This window comes from Gossypium hirsutum, chromosome A10 (assembly GCF_007990345.1).
Source record: "Gossypium hirsutum isolate 1008001.06 chromosome A10, Gossypium_hirsutum_v2.1, whole genome shotgun sequence".
In the NCBI taxonomy this organism is placed as follows: Eukaryota; Viridiplantae; Streptophyta; class Magnoliopsida; order Malvales; family Malvaceae; genus Gossypium; species Gossypium hirsutum.
The window spans coordinates 108201571-108223262 of NC_053433.1; the positions used below are offsets into that span (position 1 = coordinate 108201571).

General features: G+C 33.3%; 1 long non-coding RNA gene and 1 pseudogene across 1 annotated transcript; both read left to right on the forward strand.

Moving 5' to 3' along the window:
* The first annotated feature begins 525 nt into the window (after positions 1–525).
* LOC121207655 (uncharacterized) lies at positions 526–7883 on the forward strand. The gene is made up of 3 exons (XR_005902758.1): positions 526–552; positions 954–1033; positions 7818–7883. It is a non-coding gene; the product is annotated as an uncharacterized lncRNA (long non-coding RNA).
* An 8419-nt stretch (positions 7884–16302) lies between these two features.
* On the forward strand, positions 16303–20894 carry LOC107896244 (glutamate--tRNA ligase, cytoplasmic-like; annotated as a pseudogene).
* The last annotated feature ends 798 nt before the right edge of the window (positions 20895–21692 follow it).

The following is a 21692-nucleotide window of genomic DNA, read 5'->3' on the forward strand; positions in this document are numbered from 1 at the left end:
TGTGGCGTGTTTGTGTTGATGATTGATTGAAAATTATAAACAGTAATAATCTGATTGAAATTACATTTGTTCTGTCTGATTTCAGCATGATATATAGTTTTCATACATTTGCATCCCCTTATATATAGTTTCCAAATACTAAGCAAACTGAACTAAACTTCAGGCTAGTGTAAAGGAACTAGATATTGTGATTACTGGATTTTAATTACGACCATATTTAAGAATGCAAATCAAAACTATATATATTGTGTATATGGCCCAAATGGAGCCACTGATGTTCAACTTCAGGAGGCATCATCTACAGTAAGCATTAATATTTTTCCGAAAAGAGTACAGACACCATTAACCGAACAAATGCCATTGCCTAAACTGTAGAGTCCAAACAAAAACCTTAAAATGCCCCACATTTTAAATTTGCTTTGCAACACCTTGGTGAATGTTTGCAAGACTTTATTTGGACCTTCCAGAATAGTTGATTGCTTTATAATTTCAGGGAGGGAAATAGTCTCCTTGATGTACCGGCTAGAAAGGGCAGCACTCCTAGTTTGCTTTGTAAGAGACTTTTCTAAAGACTATGTTTATCTATGTCGAGCTTTATGCTCCAGTTTGTTAAAGCTGATATGGGTGGTAGTGTTATGTTTAGAGCTACTTTTTAATTTATTAATGAAGTACCAAAAAAAGTGAAATCATTGATTAATTCATTAATCTGCATGTTTTAAATTAAAATTTTATCAACTTATAATTAAATTTCAACTTATATAAATAATAATATTTTATAATCAATTAATAGCATAAACATAAAAGTAGTAATAAATCATTTATAATACAAGATAAAAATATTATGCATAAAATAATAAATGATAAAACATATTTGCCCTTCTTAATTGAGCTTGCCTCATATGAAGCTTTTTTTAGCTACGTTGTTGATGGTATTATTTTTTTGAATTTTTCAGGCTAAATTAAAGATCCTGAAGCATGAATAATGGCATATACTTTTTACTATAATTGAGATATAGTTTGATATAACCAAAAGGTTAGTTAACCTTTTCTTTTCCTTTTTTTTTTCTTTCTGTTTTTTAGATTTAGGTTTAAAATTTTTCTATCTTTGTAGTTTGGACTATTTTATTTAGGAATTTAGATATTATTTATCATAGATTTTAATATTATTTAATTATCATAAAGATAAATTTTATTTATTTTAATATTTAAATTTGTTATTTTATTTCTGGATTAGGTAGTTCTAGCTTAGGTTAGTTCACCAGAAAGCCCATCTCTTTTCCTTGTATCTTAAATTGGGGGTATTTAAAGTGAAATTAGGCCATTTAAAGTGTGATGGCCGGCCTGGGAGACAAAATTTTTGAAAAGTCAAAATTAAGTGAAATTTGGTCACTAATTTTGACTAGTTTTATTATTAATAAATCAAAAAGAAAAAGCTATCATTTTTCTCTTCTCCTTCACCGAAATATGCAGCAAAGAAATGGCTTTGAAGCTGGAAAATTTCAGCAACATATTTCCCTTGCTTGTAAGTGATTTTAATGTCTTTGCTTGATGATTTTTACATTTTTGGAACCTCTAAAGCATGAGCTTTCATATGAGGGGTCTATTTTGCAAAATGATGAAGAGTCTAAGGTTTTTCCATGAGAGTAAACGTGTTGTTTGCTGTGTTTTTATGGAAGATTATGTGTTCTAGTTGTCTAATAAACAACTTTTGTGAAAGAAATTGCATGAAAACACCTTAAAAAGGGCTAGATTGCTAAGTTGTAAAATGAGTTGTAAATGTGTGAAATAGTTGAAATTATGAGTTGCTATAGTTATGAAAATGGTTCATCTAGACTCAAGGAGTAAAGAAATGTGATAAAAATTATTTTACGAGCCTAGGGGTAATTTGGTAATTTTGGCAAAATATAGGAGAAAATTGTAAAAATTGCCCAAGTGTGTCAATTGACTAATTTGATCAGTACCTTGTTTTAATAAGTTGAATGTGATATTTTAGATGATGAAAATCGAGATTTGGACCTAGAACGGAAAGAAATCGATTAAGGGATAACTACGTCTTTTTTTTCACCTTTGTGGTATCGAGGTAAGTTCATGTGTAAATAATGTAGCATAATTGTTATTTTTAAGTTATTGATGTTAAATATATGATATGCTGATTTTTATCATGAAATATATGCTTTGTGGTTATTTTCGAATAAAATGCAAGTTATGTGTATTATTTGTTAAATATAAAGTGCTACCGAGTATTGGTTTCGGTATTTTACGGAAGATGGCAAGGAGATGTGTTCGAGGAAAATCCCGTTTGAACCTTAGGAATAGATTAGGATACAAGTGACATGTCACTAGGATGGTTGAGCATCCGAACTCGTTGAGTTGAGTCCGAGTTCACTTATGGATGCAAATGTTCGAACTCGTTGAGTTGAGTCCGAGTTCGTGAGATGTAACTAGGCATCTGAGCTCGTTGAGTTGAGTCCGAGTTCACTTATGGACAGGTTACATGGTAGCTTGGCTACATATGTGGCACTTATGTGCAAACTTTCCATGTATCCGAATTATATTCCGATGTGTTCAACGGGTAAAATTCTACTCAAATGGAGGAATACTCGAGATGAAAGGGACGTATTGGTAAATGTTGTGAAATGGATACTTAGAACAGGTATGTACTTAACCTTCGGGTTGAAAACTCGACATAACAATAATATGGTAAGACGATAAATGAAAATGTGATATGAATGTCTCGGTGATGATTATACAAACGATGTTGTATTAATTTTGTGAACAATGATCATGAATGAGTAATTTAGCCTTGACAGATTTGAGTTACTGCAGTAGTGTAACTTTAAAAATACACTAAAAATAGTGGAAAATGAGTTAGAGGCAGAATAAAGTATGGGATTAAAGCTTAATGAGTCTATTTTCACATGAAAGATCACATGAAAGAAACAGGGGAAGAAAAAGATTCCATATTGTGTGATATTTGAATTCTTGTGAAACAGGGTCTGAATGAATTCGAGATCCCCTGTTCTGACTTTAGAAATTCACCAAAAATTGTACAAAAATTATTAAGAGTCATACCTTACATTCATGGATTCCTTATTTAGTCTATTTTTAGGGGAAATAAACGCCATGGTCATTGGAATTTTGTATAGGAAGAAATTCAGTTTGTAGTGCACAGGGGTCAGAGTGGTCATACCCTGAAACAGGGGAGACTTTAACTAATAAACTGTACTAATTGGCCCAACCAAAAATTCTAGAAAAAAATTAGTAAGTAGACATATGAGTCTAGTTTCAATAGAAATAGACAAGAACATTATTCGAGTCTTGTACTATGAGATAATTGAACTTTAGTACAGAAGGGTCGGAACTGTCAGACAGTGAATCAGGGGTAACTTTGAGGAATAAACTGTACTATTTGGCTTAACCAAAAATTATGAAAATTTTATGGAAGAAAGGAAAATAAGTCTAGTTTCAAGTAAAATTAACGGAACTTAATTCGGAGTTTCATAGCTCTAGATATAAATAATTTAGTGACCATTGCTCAGAAAGATAGCTTGTAGTGAACTTGAGAATATGTTGTAAATATTGATAAAACAAGTTAATGAGTGCTTATTGTTTTCATATGAACTTACTAAGCGAAAGCTTACCCCCCTCTTCTTTCCCATGTTTTCTAGAGTTTCCAGGTTAGCTCGGGTTGGAGGCCGTCAGAGATATTATCACACTGTCAAGCTAACGCTATTGGTGTAGTGATTTCAAGTACTTTGAGCCTATGGCATGTATAGGAGTTTAAATATTAGAGTATGTGATATGGCTTTAACCATATGTGTTGGCCTATTTTGATTATGGGGTTGTAAATCTATTTTAATTATGCATGCATGTGCTATGGTATTATGTGATGAGTTTATAATGATTATAGTATGAATGTGGTAAAGATGTGAGTAAAATCTATGATATCTATTGCATGTGAAATTGCCATAATCATGACATGTTAGGAATGTTTAAGTACCTAATTTTGCCATGTTGTATGTTATTGTATAAGTATGCGTGTATCTATTGTGAGTGTGACAAAATGGCTTGGAAAATAGCCTTGTATTTGTCCAGGTTTTAAGACACGGGTTTGGGACACGGGCGTGTCCCTAGCACACGGGCGTGTGCTCTATACCCACACGGGCATATGAAGCCTTGATGCAAGAGATTTTCTAAGTTTTTCATGAGTTCTCGGTTGGGTCTCGAACCACTCCAGATGTATGTTTTGGGCCACGTAAGCCCGTATATGGGACAGATTGTATGTGGAAATAAAAGTTTTTAATTATTTGAGATTTCATGGCCCTGTTTAGTATGGCAGTGTTAGTAAAAGTCAGGTAGCACCTCGAACCCCGTCCCGGCGTCGGATGCGGGCGAGGGGTGTTACAGATGGTCCAAGATTTCTATAATTTACAATTGGAAAATCACTTTCTAACGGAAAAATATATTGTCCGTGCCATCGTTGCAATAATAGGATATTGCACGAACCATATATTGTGGGTCAGCATCTTCGTCTTTATGGTATAATAAAAGAATACAAGCATTGGATTTTTCATGGAGAATCCATTGAAAGAACATCGGTGTAAATCGACCAAACCATGAGAACTTCTCCGTCAATTTGTACGTTGTCACAAGATAATCAAGCCGATTTAAGAGATCTCATAACGGATGCTCTAGGTATCAACATCCCAACTCTTAATGAGAGTTTTAACGGAGTTTCAAGCGAGTTTTAGAATAATGGTCGGGTGTATGATGTTAATAAAGTCCAAAGGACTGCGGAAAGAGCAAATACTCTTCTAGATGATTGTGATATTCCACTGTATCCCGGTTGTGTCAAGTTCTCATGCGTCTCATTCCTACTTCGGCTTTACCACTTCAAATCACTTTTTGGATGGTCAGAAAAATCTTTGACATGTTTATTGGAGTTTTTAAATGAGGCATTTCCAGATGGAAGCACAATCCCGACTACATACTATGAAGCAAATAATAAGATTTCTGCACTAAATCTTGGGTACGTGAAGATTGATGCATGCCCAAATAATTGTATGTTATATTGGGGTGATGCTAGTAAAAAGATCAGTTGTGATGTTTGTAAAAGCTCAAGGTGGCAATCTTCTAATAAGTTGGATGCAGATGAACAAGTTGATGGTAGTTGTCGCTGTCCTGAGCCTGCCAAGGTATTACGGTACTTTCCTTTGATTCCTAGACTTAAAAGATTATTTCAATCTTCCAAGACATCACAATCCATGAGATGGCATAAAGAAGGACAAACCAAAGATGGTATATTGAGACATCCAGCCGACGGTTCTGCTTGGGATGCGTTTGATAAGAGGTTTCCTGATTTTGCATCTGATCCTCGCAATGTTAGGCTAGGTTTGGCTAGCGACAGATTCAATCCATTTCGAACAATGAGTACAAGTCACAGTACATGACCCGTACTTCTTATTCCTTATAATTTGGAACCTTGGGCATGCATGAAACAATCATCACTGATACTCTCAATGGTTATCCCTGGTGAAAAAGGACCTGGCAACGACATTGATGTCTACATGCAGCCTCTAATTAAAGAGTTGAAGTAATTGTGGACAGGAGTTGATGCTTTTGATTCATCAGCTTCCAAATCTTTCACTTTACGGGCTTGTCTTCTTTGGACAATCAATGATTTCCTAGCTTATGCCAATCTTTCAGGGTGGAGTACAAAAGGTCAGGTTGCTTGCCCAATATGTGCTGAAAAAACTGAATCTCGATGGCTACAGTATGTTCGGAAGTTCTGTTATATGGGTCATCATCGATGGTTATCAGCTGAACACCCATTTCGAAAACAGAGTCGTGAATTTGATGGAACTATAGAGTTTGGGGTAGCTCATATACCATAATCTAGGGAAGTTGAAGGTGTAAATTTTATTTACGGAAAAGCTTGAAAGAGGGATAGAGAAGAACTAGATGAAGGGTTGATAGAACTTGATGTAGACGAGGGGTGTAATTTGGTTAACAACTTTGAAGAATTGGTAGAGGGAGATGAAACAAATCTTATAAATCAAGACAGGACTTTATGGAAGAAAAGGAGTATATTTTTTGACTTGCCTTATTGGCGTTACAATCTACTTCGACATAACTTGGATGTCATGCACATCGAGAAGAACGTATGTGACAATATTGTTGGCACCCTTCTTAATCTCTCACGCGATGGTAAAGATAATATATCAAGGCACGCAAGGACCTACAAGATATGGGCATCAGAAGTTATCTTCATCCAAAAATGAGAAACGGGAAAGAGTATCTTCCGCAAGCATGTTTCACTCTTGCATCAAAGGAAAGAGATATTTTTCTTTCCATTTTGAAGAACTTGAAGGTACCCGATGGTTATGCATCAAACATATCTCGATGCGTGAATTTGAAAGAGCACAAGTTGAGCAACCTTAAAAGTCATGACGGTCACATTCTTATGCAAGATTTGCTTCCTATATGTTTAAGAGGAGTTGTAAAAAAGAAGGTGTTAAGTGTTATTACAAATCTATCAGATTTCTTTAAGAGATTATGTGCAAAAAGTCTTGATCCACAAGAAGTTGATCAACTTCAAGTACAAGTCGTATTAACACTTTGTGAAATGGAGAAAATATTTCCTCCAAGTTTTTTCACAATTATGACTCATTTAATTATTCATTTGCCGATGGAGGCTAAGCTTGGTGGACCTGTTCAATACAGGTGAATGTACCCGATTGAAAGGTATATGAAATATATCAATAAAATTTCATAATATTTTATTTTTATTATTTTAATATAGAATATAATAAGTATGTAAAAATTAATGTATGTGATGTAGGTATCTTATGGGATTGAAAGCTTTGGTGCAAAATAGAGCTTATCCCGAAGGTTCTATTGCTGAAGGGTACATAGTTTCAGAATGTCTTACATTTTGCTCCCGTTATTTTTCTGATGTTGAGACTATTTTCCCGTCCTCCAAGGAATGATGGATATATTCAAAAACGGTACATTTTCTCCTCTAGAAGACGTCAAATTGACACCCTGAACACAAAGATATTGGACATGCGATCTCTTGCACAAGCAAACCGCTATGTTTTATTGCATAGTGATAAGTTATCACCATATCGTCAGTGAGTTTCCTGAAGAAAATCCTGTCATTCGATTATTTTTTTCTTAACCAATAGACAAATAAAGTTATCACAAAATTTGTATACATTTTGACAACATTTTTTCGCAAATTACTGAATATATTATAGGGAATTTTTGGAGTCTAAGCGAGCTATTTATGGTGGCATTCAAATTAGTAAACGCACAGAGGACAAATGGTTGGTTGAAAAGTTCCCAAGATGGCTTGCGAAACAGGTAAATTGTCACTATTAAAATAATTTAGTCAAATATCTATGTAATGAGAGAACATTGTAGAAATTTGATCATAGAATAAGAGTTAATTGATTTCCTACTATATGGTTAGATTCCAAAGATGGAAGTTGAACAAGTTGATGCTGATGTAATTGCTCTTGCTTGAGGACCGCATAAGGTGGTTTCCACATATGATGGACTTATAATTAATGGTTTTAGGGTCCATACTAAAAAAATTGAGCAACATCGTAAGACTCAAAACAGTGGCATGATGGTTTTTGCTGACAGGAGAAACTATTATGGCAATTGCATTGAAATTATCGAGCTAAACTACTATGAAAGGTTTTTGGTTATTATGCTTAGATGTGATTGGGTGAATATTAAATCTCCTAGGAGTATGAAGAAGGATGCTAATGGTTTTATTATGGTGAAATTTTCTAAGCTTATCCATACAGGGAATCGTGATTCGGACGATCCGTACATACTGGCTTCTCAAGCAAAACAAGTATTTTATGTTGAGGATGGCAAGAGTGAAGGATGGCTCCATGTTATCAGAGTAACGCCAAGAGATTTGTTCAATGTAGGCGTTGAAACCCCTATAGAAGATGATGAATATCCACAGTGTAATAATCATATTGTAACTTAATAATTTTAGTTTTAATTTGAACAGGAATGATGTTTTGAAGTGCAAAGATTTAGTATAATTGACATTTTTAATGCAGTATAGCAGAATGAATTTCCCCTGTTTCTCCTTTTCTATTTTTCTTTATTTATAAATTTTAGAGTTCAATTTGCTGTTTTATTCAACCTGTTAATTCTCAAAAACAGTTGACTTTTAAAGTTTCATTCTTCTTTCATCTTGGTTCTGGTTAATCTGCTTTGCTCCATCTTACTCATAGGGGTAATGTCTATAATGATTTAGCAAGTCTGCATAATTTTTTTTATTGTTCTTAACGTAATTGAATCAATTGATTCCTCATTGTATGCATGGTGGATTGGTATATATATTAACTCAGTTAGATTTTTTACAAATTCACAAGCATGTTTTTCCTCCTTGTGTTACATTTTAATGGTTAATACTTGAACTGTGCTATAAGAAATATCAGGTGGTAGAAGGGAGGCACTTGAATCTGGAAGAACTCATGTGGTTAGGCCCAAAGGTAGGCACCAAGCAACAGTAATTTGGTTACATGGCCTTCGTGATAATACTTTAAAGTATTGCTTTTTAAAATTCCTACTTTTAGTTTTTGGGAAATAAATTTAACTTTACTTTCTTAACATCAGTAATTTAACTTATTTTCTCTTAGGAAAATAAAACAATTTAATTTTCAAATTTCGCATTTCTCCTAAAGTGTCAAATACAAAAGGAAGAAATATTATATATGTATATTCTATTTGGTAGGTGTATGCATGTCTAGCTCTTCCCTTCCCTGAGCAGATTTAGCTTGCCTTTAATTCTTTTTAAAACTCAAGTATAGATTTTGATAAGACTCCATTATTCCGGCCATAACCCACCTAAAAGTTTCTAACGATTAAAGCTTCAATGAGATAGAGAATGACAGTATGTATTATATAATATTATAAACTGAATTAGCAATGGATTTTGATGTGTTATTTATCTAATTTATTTATTTTATTTTGGTTCACATCCCATTGATGTGCATCAAATGTTGTTGATGTAAAGAAACGAAGAAATCAAATATCTTAAAGCCATCTTCTTCCCTGGAAGAAAGAAACATTAAAGAAATCAAATACTTCACAACTAGGGTACATAGTAAATTTTGTTATGGTATTTTGATTTTTTAAGTATAAATTTAATTTATTTATGTGAGGTACATATTACTAATCATATTATAATTTGTTTAAGTTTGATGTGTTATTTGTTAATTTTAATTTATTTATAAAAATAAATTTTTTGGTTATTATTTTGAAAATTGAATAGAATATAAATTTATGTAAATATTCAAATATTTGCTTCTCTTTTGTTGTTTTGCTGGATATTTCCTTGGGCTGTTTTTATTTTTGGGTTGTTTTTATTCAAATATGCAAATTTATTTACCCTTTTTGCTTTTTTTTTGTTTTGTTTTAATAGAATGCAGTACAGATTCTCCATCTTTTGACAAACCCTAAAATCTAAAATAAAAAGTAAGTCTTGCTCAGTTTACAGTAGGTTTCAAGTTTCCTTGGAGAAGAAAGTTTAAAATTCATATTTTCCCGGTTTTTCCTCCTTCTCAAAACTTATGATTTTCTTTTCAATGCTGTGCTGGGTGCTTCGTCGTTAACCATCACCTGTTTGTTTTCTAGGAAAATGATTGGCAAAAGGCGAACATTAAAAAGGTGTACGATTCTCTTCGAGGGGCTCTTCGACAGGTTCGAACGCCTTGGGAAGTGTTGCTACCGATAGTCAAAGCACGGGAGATGAAACTCCAACTCAATCAGTAGAGGGAGTACCTGCAACTCTGGATGGTACATCCATTGGCTTCTGTTTGTTTTCTAGTTTTCATTTTGTTCACAATATATAGAGAAACAGGTAAATTTCGGCTTTAACTTTGTGTTTGGTTTTTTGCCCCACTGATCTTTCTATTTGTTTTTTTGTTTTCTAGTTTACTTGCAATTACTGTTTTTATTCAAATATCTAATGAAATTTGAGCTTTACTAATTTTATTTGATTATGATATATATTTTCCCTAGGTATAACAAAAGTGCAAAACTGTTATAAATTTTGAAAATTTCAATCTTTAAACTAAAAGTGTTTTTTGTTTTTCTTCATTTATCTTCCTAGAAAGTGCAAAATTTTAAAACATAATAATTTAAGTCGGTAATTTTACTTATTAAAGTGTTTTTAAAGCATTTGCTATTTAGAATAAGATAATATTACAAATATTTGATACTTTGATGTCTATACATTAGTTAATATTTGATGTATGAATTATATATAAAACAGAGTGAGTTCAATTTTTGCATGTTCTAATCCGTTCAATACTTTATCCTTGTATTTTGAACCGATTCACTCTCAAGTTTTTATTGCTTTAAAGTAATCTGTTGAAATGGATTTATTTTATACACAAAGAAAGGATAGAAGTAAATAAAATGTAGTTGATCTTGCAAACATACATATGCGTATATAATTTTCCAGTTTGCAATTAAAACTATATGTTTGATCTTACAATTGAATGTTTTGCTCTGTGTTTCACGTTCGACCAGTTAGTGTTGCATTTTTAACTTCCAAAAACTCCGTTTCATCTTTTCTCTAATTGAAATGTAAATGATAATACTGTAAAAGTAATTCCATTGCATTAAAATAAAAAATGCGACTTATAGTGTCGAAGAATTTTACATTCTCGGATATAGAGTTAGAAACCTTATAGTCTAATGCTAACATTTTTATTTGTTAGTTTGGCCTCATCGTAATATCAGCTACGTGAGTAATTTTGTATCTTAAAATACTACATTGGTGGTGGAATTAATGAAATTTCTTTGAACTAAAATAATAGAGGAATGGTGAATGGTGAGAGCATAAGTATAAGATATAATTTACAAGCAGTGGTAAAATAAGAAAAGAAAAGGTATAGCTGTTTAAATGTAGATAAAGAGAATAATAAATAAAGAAAAGGTATAGCTGTTTAAATGGTGAGAGCATAATTATAACATGAACGTATTATGTGTTTTTTATGATAAATAAAATCTTTTATTATGCTTTTATATAATTAAGAGTGGTTTTTTTTCTTTTTTTACATATACACAATTTGCTCCTGTATTGTATTTATTTTTTCACATTGATACATAATTTTTTTTCAATTTTCATATCTAAAATATAATTGTTACTTTTGACAGAGACTACTAAGGGTACTAAGAGAAAGCGAGGGCCTACAAACATGAAAGATATATGGAATCTTCAACCTGGAACTCGTATAGTAGTAGATGCCAACCAATATGGCCAGCCTATTGGGAAGGAAGCGTCCAAATTGGCTGAATTTCTCGGTACAATTGCAAGGACTGGTTCTATATGTCCTTTGAATACAAAACATTGGAAACATCTTCCTAAATATGTGTTGGAAAACATATTGGCAATCGTTCATGTATGTAGTACATAACCATTTTCTAATTTAATGTATTGCAATAATTTTGCATTATTTGAAATTGTATGTAATGAGTACTTGTTACATTATTTTGTTATACGTGTAGGAAAAGTTTGATCTCCAAGGTAAGGTGGAGGATTCAGACATCCTCTCACATGTTGGAAAACTTTGGAAGGAGTTTAAATCGACTTTGAAAACTAGATACTAAAAAAAGATGGTCCAAGAAGGTCGACCGATTCAAGAAATATACAAAAACAATCCTCCTGGTGTGCATGATGATCAATGGAAGTGGCTAGTGGAGCGATGGGGAACACCACAAGCTGCGGTATGCACTTTTATTAGATTAAATGTCCCATTTTTCCTACTTCCACTTACGATATGATCAAAGTAGTGCATAAATGCATGATTTGTTGAATGAGGCATAATAAACTTAGTTTTCCTATTACTCTCATATTTTTTCTTATTGATTTAAACAATAGGCACAATCAGAAAAGGCGAAAGAATCCCGAACAAAGGTGCGTTATGCACATACTGCTGGTCGTACAGGATATGCAACCCTCAATGCACAGTTTGTAAGTATTACATCTTAATAAATATGTAACTTATATTAATTATTCTGTGCTCGTTGGTGAAGAATGTTAACAACTATTGTTTTGTTGTATAATAGGCTAAGAATGAAGGCCGTGAACCCTCGCATTTAGAGCAGTTTAGATTTCAACATTTGCGCAAAGATGGGAGTGACAAATTGAGCAGTGAGGCAGCACAACAAGTTTATGTAAGAAATAAATGGGTATTATTTATTTATATTTATTTTGACATTAAATTTATTTTTTTTTCAAAATAGATTTTTTTAATTAAAGATAACTGTAGGATGAAGCATGCAAGATGGTTAAAGACTCTATGCCAACACCTGAGAGTTCTTTCACACCTCAAGATAATACTGAATTAGAAAACGAGGTCTATACACAAGTGTTTGGCCCTGAAAAGGATGGAAAAGTGTAGGGATATGGACGTGGGATGACCAAATCCAGGTTGTTTGGCTATGGGTCAGTTACCCGAGGAAGCCAATCTACATCGTCCATCAGTACAATGATTGAAGAGATGAGCGCTAAACATGTCCAGCAAATACAAATAATTCAAGTCGAACAAGCAGTTCGAGAGAAAACTCTACTCGAGGAAGCAGAATCTCGATTTCGTATGGAGGCTGCAGAGCGATAAGCTCATTTGATAGCTGAGGCAGAAGAAAGATTTATGAAATTAACTGAAATTCGAGAGGCAAAGTTCATGGAAATGTTGGATGCTCATGACAAAAAGTATAAGGCTTTCATCGATGAGTGCATGGCAAATTTAATGTCAAGTAAGTACAAGGTTTTTCATAATAAGCATAGTAATTAAGGTGACTATTTTATAACTAGATTGCCAATAAGTTTGTTAATGGTTTAATAGACATTGATTGTTGTAATTGAATGCTATGTTCTTATTTGATGTCTTCATTGCTTGCTCAACTAATAGTTAGTGGATGTACTGATGAAAACTTTTTATTTAGCTTCAATTTATGGTTCTTTGGTTAATATTAAAATATTATTCTCATGTATTTATCTAACTGTATAAATAGAAAATGTATATTGCTATTTTTTCAATTGAATTTCAAAGTAGCGGAGTTGATGATAAAGCCTTCAGTTCGGATGATGATGAATGAGGCTTATTGCATATTATGTATTATATATATATGTTATAGTGGTTGATGAATCCAATTGTCTCATAATTTTTTGGTGTCATCGGAATCAAGTTGACAACATGTTGCAGCCTATTGACTGCTTTTATTAGGATTTTGTATAATTTTTTGATGTTTGTTCGCAACATGTTGACAACTTCTATTAGGATTTTGTATATAAATTACTAACTGCATTATTCAATGATAATTTTGCATTTATATGATCATTTTATGTTAATTAATTGTTCAATTAATATTGACTCAAACTTTTCCACACCCAATACATACAAATTTGCTCATATTTCACCAAAATAGTCTCTTAAAAATCGGGGAAAACGTCGTAAAAAACAATCGTACATGAGGCAAAGATCTATTCCAACATTTTCAAGTTGCATTGGAAAATGTCTATCCCAACCTTTTTAGGGTTGCTGTAAACAGGTCTATTTCAACATTTTTAACATTATCTTAGACAGGTCAATCTCAACCTTTGCTAAAAGTCGCCTTAGATAAGATATATACCAACGTTTTTAAGGTTACCTTAGAAGAATCTATCGTAACCTTTTTAACGTTGCTTTAAACAAGTCTATCCCAACCTTTTTTTAAGGTTGCCTTAGACAATGTCTATTCTAACATTTTTAAAAGGTTGCCTTAAACATGCCTATCCCAACCTTTCCTAAAGGTTGCCTTAGACAAGATCTATCCCAACTTTTTTAAAAAGTTGCTTTAGATAAGGTTTATACCAATTTTTTTAAGGGTTGCTTTATACAAGGCATATCCCAACCTTTTTAAGGTTGCCTTAAATGAGTCAATCCCAACCTTTTAAAGGTTGCCATAAATGGATCTATCCCAACTATTCTTAAAAGTTGCCTTAGACAAGAACTATACCAACCTTTTTATAGTTGCCTTATACAGGTTTATAACAACGTTTTTCAAATATTGGTCTTGACTAGGTCTATACCAACCCATTTTGAAGGTCGGCATTGACTAAGACTTTCGCAACTTTTCAATAAGCGTCGGCTTATGTTGACTTATACCGACGCTTTTTCAAAAGTGTTGCGAAGCCTATACCAACTGCACTATATACAACCTTTTTGGAAGCGTCGGGAGAAGCGTCGCGAAGCCTATGCCAACCTTTTTTATGTCGTCTTAGGTCAAAAAAAGTGTCGTATTAGGGCATTTTTTACATAGTGTTAGTAAGGGATTGACATGTGAAGGTGATGTTTACTCCACATACAACAAATATGGTTGCTGATTTCATGGCAATATTAGGAAGAAATGTTCCTCTTGGTTTGAGAATTTACGATGTTTCCCCTGAGATGATTGAGATGGAGATTCTACAGATAGCATTGGTGTCAAATATAATTCCTATTATGGCTAAATGTATTTAGCTTCTTTATCTACAAAAAAAATTAAGTTGAGATCTAATTATGGGAGACATCAATTCAATAAAAATATTTTATATATAGTATAGATATAGATATAGACATAGATAACTAAAATTATTAAGAAAAAAAATATATAAAAGAAGATACATATTAGATTTGGCTCAAAACTCAGCATATTATTTCGTAACTCATTGAAAAAAAATGTAAATTTATTTAAAAATTAATATTTTTAATTATTTAATTTTTTAAGCATATTTGATCTATAATAATAATAAACACATATAGAATATTTTCAATGAAATAGTGTGAAAAATAATAAGCAAATAAGGAGTTATTTGTCATTTAATGTAAATACTCTTGGCATAATGCAAAATATAGCTTCTGAGGTTTGACTGGTTGCTCACTTTGGCCTTTTATTTTTTTTGACCATTTCAATCTCTAATATTTATTTTTTGTCAAATTAATCATTTTAACGAATATGTCACATTTTAATATAACAACTGTCAACATGATAAACCGCCTCCGCCTCAAAGTTGGGTTCACATGTCTCAAACCCGGTTCACATTTCTGTTCTTTTTCATCGTCTTCCTTCTTCATCACAGTGATTCATTCACAGTCCATACACCACAATGAACGAACCCTTCTTCTCAACGTTAAGCAGCAACAATCCACCGTCCATTTCTTCATGGAACTCATCATCTTCGCCTTGTGATTGGCCGGAGATAACCTGCATCGTCGGTTCCGTCACCAAACTCTACCTCGGTGACAAAAACATAATGACAACGATTCCGCCGTCGATATGTGACCTCAAAAACCTCACTTTCCTCGACCTTTCCTTGAATTTCGTCCCTGGGGAATTCCCTATTACGCTTTACAATTGTTTAAAGCTTCAATACCTAAACATTTCTCGAAACTTTTTTGTTGGTGAAACCCCCGATGATATTCACTGATTATCAACTCTTGTTTCCCTTGATATTAATAGTAATAATTTTTTTGGGAATATTCCACCTAGTATTGGGAGATTACCACTGTTGCAAACGTTATATTTACACCAAAACCTTTTCAATGGAACATTTCCTAAAGAAATTGGTGATTTGTCCAATCTTGAAACTCTGGGTCTGGCTTATAATGGCTTTTCCGCCATTGGAAAACCTTGGGAATTTAGTTTCTTAAAGAAATGGGTATATTTATGGATGACGATAACCAATTTGATTGGTGAAATCCCGAAAAGTTTCGACAATCTTTTGAGTTTAGTGCATTTGTATTTGTCGAGAAACAATTTAGCTTTTACGTTTTATTTTTTTAACTGTTTGTTTAATGAATAAAAGTTTTTCAATTATTTTTAATTTTAATTATGTGTGAAATACGGAATAAAAAAAATTCACATCAGTGTCAGTTAACTAACTATTATGTAAGCATGTCTGTTAAAAATATGTCAATTTAACAAAAAAATAAACGTAAAAGACTAAAGGGCGAAAATGATCAAATAGCCAAATGTTAGGGATTATTTTTAATATTTTACCAAAAATTCATTTATTTCAACATTTTTTTTCATTTTTTTATTCTTTTTAACATAAATCCTTTAAATACTTAAAAAGTAAAGTTATTAAACCGTGTAATTATATTTTGTAATGTATCAAACAACACTACATAATTTTTCAATTTATCAAGCATAAAATTGAGGACTAAAGTAAAAACAATGGTATAGTTCAGGACTAAATTAAGCATTAAGCCTAAAAAATTTGAAAACCCTAATAGCTCTTCTTTTCTTCTCTTTCCCACCACTATTTTCTTCTCCATTCAGCGGCCGCTCCCTCCAAAAAGAAAAAACTCGTTGTCGCTACCGTCGCCGCTGTCGTTTGTCTTTCCTTCTCCCTTCTTCTCCTTTCACCCCTTGTTTTTTCTTCTGTCGACGTTGCGGAAACTACCGCCGTCGGTAAAGCCAGTCTGTCGGCGGCGACCTTGACCTCCCCTTTCCCGCCATTCATTTGTTCGAGCTTCATTTGCACATCATTGTCCATTCAAGTTTCAGAAATTCAAGAGGTTTCGTGGGTTTTGAATTCCTTTTACCAGCAGTATAATCTAACTTGGTAATTGCTTTTCTAAGAAGTTTTTATAATTATGTACTCCATTTATTTTCTACATAAATTGAAACTTTGGTTCTTAATTAATTGCAGATCCTGTCCTTCCCCTTCCTTGAATATGAAGGAAGCAGGGTTGAAACTATTATCATTTCCGCCGGATAGCCCTCCACTTTCCATCATCTCCGCCGCTAAGATTGCGGGAATTGATTTACCTATTCAGACTTCATCCTCTGCGTCTTCACCCGCTTTGTCTTTCTCTAATGGGTACCTTCTTTTAGCTTTCTTTTTAGTTCTCATTTCATTTTTAGGATTTTGGACTTGGGATTTAGGTTTTAAGTTATTTGATTTTTGTTTTTAAAATTTTTATCCATTCTGTTTCTTTGCAATAATTAGGCTCAAGTTGCATGGAAATTATGTAATTCTTCGTTATATTGGTCGTCTGGCTCCCATTCCTAATTTCTATGGTGACAATGCTTTCCATGCTGCCCAAGTATGTCTCTTTAATTCGCTGCATATATTCTGTTTTCTCACTATTTTTCCTTTTAGGTTTATAGATAAAATAGTGTTATTTTGAGTTGTTTCTATGGCGTTTCTCTATAATAATATATTTTCATTTGTTTTCTCAGATTGATGAGTGGCTGGAGTACGCTCCTACCATTTCGTGTGGTTCAGAATTTGAGAATGCTTGTGGATACATGGAGGTATATTTGGAGAAACGTACCTTTTTCGTTTCTCATTATTTCTCCATTGCTGACATAGCTATATGGTCAGGTCTTGCTGGTAAAGTTAAAACTTCATCCTTCTTGTTATCTTACGTAGAGCTATTTTGTTAAACCTACTTTTGCCTTTTACAATGTATGCATTGTATCTTATTTTTCAGTATATTCCCTGACCATTGGCCAAAAATGACGTGCCGCTTTTTTTTCTCTTATCATTTGCCTTTCTGAAAGTGGCTTAAACTAACTAGCCTGTAACTGATTCCATCTTCTATTCCTACATACTAAACTGCATTTTGCTCAAGGTAGTCTCTTAATGCTTTCCATCTATACATGCCTAACAAATATGACAAATCTTTTGTACTCTATAGGAACTGGGCAGAGATGGGAAAGCATAAGGAAGTCGAACAAGTACCCAAACCTTGTTCGTTGGTACAATTCTATTTCTGCAGAATACAGCAATCCCTTGATGGAAGTTACCGCTTTGTATGTTGGCAAAAAAGGATTGGGAAAACCAGTGGCAGCTAAATCGAAAGAGGTAAAGAATGTGACCGGGGATAGTTCTGATAAGGCCAAAGCCGGTAGCCGGTCTTCTTCCGAAATAGATCTTCCTGATGCTGAGATGGGAAAGGTGCGGTTGAGATTTGCTCCTGAACCAAGCGGTTTTCTTCATATAGGGCATGCTAAAGCAGCTCTGTTAAATCAATACTTTGCTCAAAGGTACCACGGTGAAGTAATTTTGCGCTTTGATGATACAAATCCCACAAAAGAAAGCAATGAGTTTGTAGAAAATCTTATAAAAGATGTTGAGACATTAGGTATCAAGTATCAAAAGATCACCTATACTTCAGATTACTTTTCAAAGTTAATGGCTTTGGCTGAAAAGTTGATAAAAGAGGGGAAAGCCTATGTGGATGATACCCCATGTGAGCAAATGCAGAAAGAAAGGATGGATGGCATTGAATCAAAATGTAGGAGCAACAGCATTGAGGAAAATCTGAAGTTGTGGAAGGAAATGATTGCTGGCTCTGAAAGGGGATTGCAATGATGCCTTCGTGGGAAGTTAGATATGCAAGACCCAAATAAATCTCTTAGGGATCCCGTGTACTACCGCTGCAATCCAATTCCCCACCATCGAATTGGATCCAAGTACAAAATATACCCAACTTATGATTTTGCTTGTCCGTTTGTTGATGCTGAAGAAGGTATAACACATGCACTCCGATCTAGTGAGTATCATGATCGCAATGCTCAATACCATAGGATTCAAGAGGATATGGGAATGCGAAAGGTACATATATATGAGTTTAGTCGATTGAACATGGTCTATACACTTCTCAGCAAGCGTAAACTACTCTGGTTTGTGCAAAACGGTAAAGTAGACGGATGGGATGATCCCTGTTTCCCAACTGTCCAAGGAATTGTTCGCCGAGGTCTGAAAATAGAGGCCTTGATACAATTCATCTTGGAACAAGTAAGTTTGCATGGCTATTTTCTTGATACAAATCAAAGCCTTTGATTGATTATTTCCTTGTTATAGGCTTAGCTTAGCCTTTGTTTCATCTTCTCATACAATTTTGAATCTGCATTCTTTCTCCTAATAGCTTCATTTGCATTGTGTGACTCAATGTTCTTTGGAGTGTCATAGTTTGCTTTAGAATATAAGCTTTGTTTCCAAGGAGTATTAATTTTTCTCATCCTTTTGTTCCAGGGGGCATCCAAAAATCTCAATCTTATGGAATGGGACAAACTTTGGACCCTTAATAAGAAGATCATTGATCCTGTTTGTCCTAGGCATACAGCAGTGATTGAAGAACGACGTTTGTTATTGACCTTAACTAATGGTCCTGATAAGCCATTTGTTCGCATTATCCCTAGGCATAAGAAATATGATGGTGCTGGAGAGAAGGCAACTACATACACAAAGAGGATATTGTTAGACTATGCTGATGCAGAGTGCATCTCAGTGGATGAGGAGGTAACCTTAATGGATTGGGGAAATGCCATTGTGAAAGAAATCATTAAGGATCAGGATGGAAACATAACCCAGTTAGTAGGAGTTTTGCATCTTGAAGGATCTGTCAAGACAACAAAGTTGAAGCTCACGTGGCTAGCAGAAACAAATGAACTGGTTAACCTTTCCTTGGTGGAGTTTGACTATCTAATAACAAAGAAGAAGGTATCGTCTTACATTTTTCTAAAATTAATAATCTGTTGTTGCATTACAATGAATCAGCATTAAAATATAAATTCAATAAACCTTTGAATGTATTAGATAGAATTTACAAGCCCAAACTTAATTTTATTCAATAATATGAGGCAACAATGCTAGAGAATAAAAGTATATTTTTTGAGCCATTGGGTTAAGGCTATGAATGTATCAACGTATTACCCTATTTTGGGTACATTCTAACAGTTTGTGAGTTTCAAAATTTCAGTTGAAAGGAGAGAAAAACCCTCTAATACATAACTTGTATTGGATACCTATACTGGGGTTCATGTAACATGGAATTGCACAAAGCTAAATACGGGAATATTGTTCCCATGTGTATGCAGATTTCAAAAGTAGTAGTAATGATTGCTACTCTAACTTCCTCTCAGGGTTGTTTCTCTTCCAATTTTATGCCAAAAACCATAGATGTTAATGTTTATGCATGAATTGTAATCATGCATATGTACCTGTTTGTATATGTTACTTGGACTCTGGTAAGAGTGTCGAATAGGAAAATGTTTTTGACATGATTATATTCAATTTTTTAACAGTTTTCTATGTACTTTGGGGGTAGTTTGAGGGTCATATCTCCATATCAATATCTAGATATTGGCTGGACTTCAAGAAAAATGAAGAGTCGTAGCAACACAGCTGTTTGTAATCTCATATGCAATCAACATGGCTGCACTGTAAATCATTTGCGGAATTTGTGGAAACTAACCTTACAGTTAATGTTATTTGTTGACAATCATGTGCTAAAAGTTGAACCCAAATATTTTTCGGAGTCTTTCTTCTGGATTGTGGGATATTCTCTGGGGTTTTGCATGGGTGGGGGTGTCATATACTGTAGTCCTTTGTCTGGCCAGGATGATTTGGTGCCTAGTCAAAGCTTATGGTGGTTAGTAAGAACTTTATGGATTTTGGTTTATCTGTTGTGAATGCAGCTGGAAGAAGGAGAGGATTTCCTAGATGCACTAAACCCGTGTACGAAAAAGGAGATCGCAGCCATCGGAGATTCCAACATGCGCAATTTAAAGCAAGGAGAGATATTGCAGCTGGAGAGGAAAGGCTACTACAGATGTGATGTGCCCTTTACCAGACCTTCAAAGCCTGTGGTTTTGTTTGCAATTCCTGATGGCAGGCAGCAAAGTGTGATGAAGTAAGCATTTTACACTATCTTTCATTTTGATCCTTAAAGTGTCTACAATAGAAGATTTGAGCCCTTGCTATTCTCTCACATTTTTTGCTAACATTTAGATTGTTCTTGTTTTATACTATCATCATGAACAAAGAAGTGCGTTTTGAGTAATAATATTACATGACACTTCCCTTTTCAGCTCAACAGGTTCTGTGTAAAAGATTTTCTGATATATAGGCTTTACCTTGACTTTATGTTGGTCAATGGTTGGCTTATCTGAATAATTGTTTGGTAATCCGTATATTGACAATACGAGCGAAATTAAAAAATCCATTATGTCACTCATTTATTTGTTTTACACTCTGAAAGTTACATGAATGAATGAAGTTATTTTATATCTTTTCTTTTTTGAAAAGTCATTTCAGAGTGAAATTTGGTCGAAAATATTTATCAAAATATCAATTACCTAATAATATTTTTTTCAATTATTGTTTTCGATATGCCTTGATTATTAGTGTTTTCTTTTTAGTATAATAATACGAGGAAATTTTTTTTTATTATATATGTATTACAATAGTTAGATAAAAAATAAAGAATTAGTAAAAATTTAAACTTAAAATTAAAAAGAAGAGTAAAAACTCTTGTAAAAAAATAGATTTTTTTCAAAATAAGTGATTTTTTTTTTGTTAAGAATAAGTTTAAATATTATTATTTGAATTAGTTATAAAGTGAAAAAAAAAAATACTCGGTACCAAACATAGCATTAGTGGCTATATTAAAAAGGTTTAATATAACATTTGGTAATTGAACTTCACAATTTTTCTTAATTTGGTATTTTAATTTTTTTTTCAATTTAGTATGTTAACTTGATGCTTTTTCTTAATTTGGTACTTAAATTTTTTTTTGAGTCCAATTTGATACTTGAACTTGACATTCTTTCTTAATTTTGTACCTAAGTTTTTTTAGATTCAATTTGGTACTAAACTTATTAAATGTTATACT